Below are 5,000 nucleotides of genomic sequence, written 5' to 3'. Positions count from 1 at the left end.
CGTCCGAAGCCTCGCTGCCCGGCTGTACCACGTGATTGCTTCGTGAAGTGGTTCAGATTTTGCGCGAGGTTTTACAGCTATATAGACCCCTCAGGCTCCATTCAAAATGTTTTTGAAGGAGAGTTGCGGTCAGTTGAGAGTTTGGATAGTTTGGAGAGTTTGGATACTACAGTTTGGATTGCGTTTATATAGTTTGGAGATAGTTTGGAGAGTTTAGGGAGAGAGGGAGAGAGAGAGATTTAGGAGAGTGAGGAGAGTAGGATAGGTGATATAGGATGGAGCCAGCGAGGCTCATCATTGTCCAAGTTACACAAGCATAATCTGTGCCCTTTTCCTAGTTCCACAAGCACTTTCATTGTCCTCTGCCTGATTACGCCGATGCCATTTTCAGAAAAAACATTGCACAACCTGCCATATTATGATATTACCATTTTGGGAAGATATACACACACAATACATTCAAACAATGTATTAAACAGAAATTATTTGGTCACACATTTTTTGTAATTCATAGTCATTTCTAACAGACACAACAATTCAATTCATCACACATTATGTGGTTCAGATACAGCTGCCTGTGATTATACACTTGGCCAGTAGGTGGTTTCGTGTGCACATGAAGCTTCGAGAAATGAACCCTTTCTCGAACCAATTGGCTCAAGTGGTTCAATGCCTCATGAGGCTTCATCTCACCATCACTAACTTAAACTCTCGGACGTTCCTCTCCACGGAAGTCTTTAGTAAAAGGCGAAAGACTTGTGCATTTTGAAGAAAAACCAGAGTCGACATAGCCCCTCTCCTTGAGAGCAGCCAACGAGTCTATCCGCCGGAGTCACCACAGTCTCGGTCGGCCCGGCCGGCCACCTTGGGACAGCCTTTCTTCAACGTTTTTGGTTTGCCGGCCAATCAACCGCCCACATTTGACTGCATGTTTGGAAGCGCATTCTTACTGTTGGTTGTGTGCTGCAGTTTTCTATCAATCGCTGAGGCTGTGGCACATTCCTCGCTCCCGGGCACACCTCCAAGGTTTAGTGGTAGATGTGAGTGCATGAGCAGAGTAGCTCTGTGTCACACCGAGCAGTACAAACTGCCGGGCCGTTTCCCAGCTCCTCCGGGCTTCTGAAATGGTGAGCTGCTCCTGGCATCGCTTCAATATCAGGTCAATGTACAGGAGTGGACGGAACAAGCGCCAAAGTATTAACCCTTGGCATGATGGCCATGGATCCATCTCCAACAATCCAGTTCTCCTACAAAGAGCCGGGAAAGGGAGCATGACATTTCCTTAGAGCTAAAAGACAACACCCACAACCATCCCGTTCCCAGCAACTTGGAAAGACTGGGGATGTCGCTCTGCGAGCACGTGAGAAGCCTGGAGATGGGCACACAAGGCGGAACTTTGGGCGGCTGACCTTTGCTTACAACTACGTCATCGGGGGAGAGCGCGGACGCAGTACCCCACCAGCAAAAATTATGCAGTCAAGATTCCCACGTTTGGGGAATTTGCAGGGGTCAGCACAACCAGAGTGCAATGGCTGAGCCTCGCTCTGGGTGAACCACCTTCTTGATCATGGTGTCTCCCCTGCCAGGTAAGTATGAGGTGTACTTGCCCAGCACTGGGTGGCTGTTCCCAGACACAGCTCTTTGGCCGATGGTGCAGGAAATGGATAGTCCCAGAGCGCAATGCCTTGACTCAGGTGCTCGTTAATGCTGTGCTGTGTTCAACTTCAACCTCCAGCACACATTGGAGAGGAAACACTCGACCTTTTCACTGGCATACCTGGCTGTCATTTCCTATAGATTCAGCAACAACTGGACCTGACGGCACCAACAGCAGCTTACCCATCTCGGTGTAGCTTCCAAATACTGGAATAGAGTGTAGCAGGTAGTGGCGATAAAGGCTCAAGTGCAGTGTGTTCGGAAGGCTGACTTTTGAGCCCCTCCACGAGCAGGGGGCCTTGCCTGGTCTATAAAAGGAGTCTGTGTCACCTGCTCGTCGGCTTACGGCCACACCACCCTGAGCACGCCCGATCTCGTCTGATCTCGGAAGCTAAGCAGGGTCAGGCCTGGTTAGTACTTGGATGGGAGACTGCCTGGGAATACCAGGTGCTGTAAGCTTTTACACTGCAGCACGCTTTGACACTGCTGCTTCCTTACAAGAAACGTGGGCTTGCAATCACGTTGACGCACAGGCACACGTTAATGTCCTTCCAGTTTCAGCCTTGCTTTGGTTTTCACAGAAAAAAAGAACGGTGCACCGTTCCTGGTGGCACTGCAATACCAGGTCAATGCAAGGAGTGAAGAGAGCAAGCCCCAGGTTTCACCGCCCAATGCTCAAAAATGCATTTAATATTTAATCCCCATATAGAGGACATATCAGATATTAAACTGATAAGAACAGATACTACACTTGATCTTAGCCAAAAGGCCGAGAAGCGATGGCCCGCCAGTGTCTGGGGCCAACTCAAGATCTTGGTGCACAAGTTACTTGTTGTGGTGCCATGTTTCTGAAGTGCGCATAACAAAGGCTGCTGCCGATCACCTCCGCCCCCAGGTGATCTAAGTGCACCTCTGAGCCGTGACGGACAGCTGCTTGACATTTGACACACTCAAAGGGCGCAGCCATACAGCAAAGCCCACCAAAAATAACTTAAACTAGTGATGTGACGTTCCGTTTCGAGGCTTCGAAGCGTGTGCCGAGTAGGGGAGGGGGCGTTTCCGCGATGCGCGTATCGAGGCTTGCTTCATTTAGGGGAGGAGCCAAAAATGATGACGTCCGAAGCCTCGCTGCCCGGCTGTACCACGTGATTGCTTCGTGAAGTGGTTCAGATTTTGCGCGAGGTTTTACAGCTATATAGACCCCTCAGGCTCCATTCAAAAATGTTTTTGAAGGAGAGTTGCGGTCAGTTGAGAGTTTGGATAGTTTGGAGAGTTTGGATACTACAGTTTGGATAGCGTTTATATAGTTTGGAGATAGTTTGGAGAGTTTAGGGAGAGAGGGAGAGAGAGAGATTTAGGAGAGTGAGGAGAGTAGGATAGGTGATATAGGATGGAGCCAGCGAGGCTCATCATTGTCCAAGTTACACAAGCATAATCTGTGCCCTTTTCCTAGTTCCACAAGCACTTTCATTGTCCTCTGCCTGATTACGCCGATGCCATTTTCAGAAAAAACATTGCACAACCTGCCATATTATGATATTACCATTTTGGGAAGATATACACACACAATACATTCAAACAATGTATTAAACAGAAATTATTTGGTCACACATTTTTTGTAATTCATAGTCATTTCTAACAGACACAACAATTCAATTCATCACACATTATGTGGTTCAGATACAGCTGCCTGTGATTATACACTTGGCCAGTAGGTGGTTTCGTGTGCACATGAAGCTTCGAGAAATGAACCCTTTCTCGAACCAATTGGCTCAAGTGGTTCAATGCCTCATGAGGCTTCATCTCACCATCACTAACTTAAACTCTCGGACGTTCCTCTCCACGGAAGTCTTTAGTAAAAGGCGAAAGACTTGTGCATTTTGAAGAAAAACCAGAGTCGACATAGCCCCTCTCCTTGAGAGCAGCCAAGGAGTCTATCCGCCGGAGTCACCACAGTCTCGGTCGGCCCGGCCGACCACCTTGGGACAGCCTTTCTTCAACGTTTTTGGTTTGCCGGCCAATCAACCGCCCACATTTGACTGCATGTTTGGAAGCGCATTCTTACTGTTGGTTGTGTGCTGCAGTTTTCTATCAATCGCTGAGGCTGTGGCACACCTCCAAGGTTTAGTGGTAGATGTGAGTGCATGAGCAAAGCAGCTCTGTGTCACACCGAGCAGTACAAACTGCCGGGCCGTTTCCCAGCTCCTCCGGGCTTCTGAAATGGTGAGCTGCTCCTGGCATCGCTTCAATATCAGGTCAATGTACAGGAGTGGATGGAACAAGCGCCAAAGTATTAACCCTTGGCATGATGGCCATGGATCCATCTCCAACAATCCAGTTCTCCTACAAAGAGCCGGTAAAGGGAGCATGACATTTCCTTAGAGCTAAAAGACAACACCCACAACCATCCCATTCCCAGCAACTTGGAAAGACAGGGGATGTCGCTCTGCGAGCACGTGAGAAGCCTGGAGATGGGCACACAAGGCGGAACTTTGGGCGGCTGACCTTTGCTTACAACTACGTCATCAGGGGAGAGCGCGGACGCAGTACCCCACCAGCAAAAATTATGCAGTCAAGATTCCCACGTTTGGGGAATTTGCAGGGGTCAGCACAACCAGAGTGCAATGGCTGAGCCTCGCCCTGGGTGAACCACCTTCTTGATCATGGTGTCTCCCCTGCCAGGTAAGTATGAGGTGCACTTGCCCAGCACTGGGTGGCGGTTCCCAGACACAGCTCTTTGGCCGATGGTGCAGGAAATGGATAGTCCCAGAGTCCAATGCCTTGACTCAGGTGCTCGTTAATGCTGTGCTGTGTTCAACTTCAACCTCCAGCACACATTGGAGAGGAAACACTCGACCTTTTCACTGGCATACCTGGCTGTCATTTCCTATAGATTCAGCAACAACTGGACCTGACGGCACCAACAGCAGCTTACCCATCTCGGTGTAGCTTCCAAATACTGGAATAGAGTGTAGCAGGTAGTGGCGATAAAGGCTCAAGTGCAGTGTGTTCGGAAGGCTGACTTTTGAGCCCCTCCACGAGCAGGGGGCCTTGCCTGGTCTATAAAAGGAGTCTGTGTCACCTGCCCGTCGGCTTACGGCCACACCACCCTGAGCACGCCCGATCTCGTCTGATCTCGGAAGCTAAGCAGGGTAGGGCCTGGTTAGTACTTGGATGGGAGACTGCCTGGGAATACCAGGTGCTGTAAGCTTTTACACTGCAGCACACTTTTACACTGCAGCACGCTTTGACACTGCTGCTTCCTTACAAGAAACGTGGGCTTGCAATTACGTTGACGCACGGGCACACGTTAATGTCCTTCCAGTTTCAGCCTTGCTTTGGTT

At 49.5% G+C, this 5,000-nt stretch overlaps 7 non-coding genes across 7 annotated transcripts; 2 read left to right on the top strand and 5 right to left on the bottom strand.

Moving 5' to 3' along the window:
- Positions 1 to 670: 670 nt before the first annotated feature.
- LOC131454098 (U5 spliceosomal RNA) lies at positions 671 to 785 on the bottom strand. Its single transcript, XR_009238777.1, has one exon. It is a non-coding gene; the product is annotated as a U5 spliceosomal RNA (small nuclear RNA).
- Positions 786 to 1,430: 645 nt separating this feature from the next.
- LOC131454438 (U1 spliceosomal RNA) lies at positions 1,431 to 1,594 on the bottom strand. The gene has a single exon (XR_009239103.1). It is a non-coding gene; the product is annotated as a U1 spliceosomal RNA (small nuclear RNA).
- Positions 1,595 to 1,996: 402 nt separating this feature from the next.
- Positions 1,997 to 2,115, top strand: LOC131454214 (5S ribosomal RNA). The gene has a single exon (XR_009238886.1). It is a non-coding gene; the product is annotated as a 5S ribosomal RNA (ribosomal RNA).
- A 129-nt stretch (positions 2,116 to 2,244) lies between these two features.
- LOC131454500 (U2 spliceosomal RNA) lies at positions 2,245 to 2,437 on the bottom strand. The gene has a single exon (XR_009239161.1). It is a non-coding gene; the product is annotated as a U2 spliceosomal RNA (small nuclear RNA).
- A 1,004-nt stretch (positions 2,438 to 3,441) lies between these two features.
- LOC131454096 (U5 spliceosomal RNA) lies at positions 3,442 to 3,556 on the bottom strand. Its single transcript, XR_009238775.1, has one exon. It is a non-coding gene; the product is annotated as a U5 spliceosomal RNA (small nuclear RNA).
- Positions 3,557 to 4,182: 626 nt separating this feature from the next.
- LOC131454248 (U1 spliceosomal RNA) lies at positions 4,183 to 4,346 on the bottom strand. The gene has a single exon (XR_009238919.1). It is a non-coding gene; the product is annotated as a U1 spliceosomal RNA (small nuclear RNA).
- Positions 4,347 to 4,748: 402 nt separating this feature from the next.
- On the top strand, positions 4,749 to 4,867 carry LOC131454200 (5S ribosomal RNA). The gene has a single exon (XR_009238873.1). It is a non-coding gene; the product is annotated as a 5S ribosomal RNA (ribosomal RNA).
- Positions 4,868 to 5,000: the final 133 nt, after the last annotated feature.

This window comes from Solea solea, unplaced genomic scaffold (genome assembly GCF_958295425.1).
Source record: "Solea solea unplaced genomic scaffold, fSolSol10.1 scaffold_37, whole genome shotgun sequence".
Classification (NCBI taxonomy): domain Eukaryota; kingdom Metazoa; phylum Chordata; class Actinopteri; order Pleuronectiformes; family Soleidae; genus Solea; species Solea solea.
This window is presented reverse-complemented; position numbering and strand designations above follow the sequence as displayed.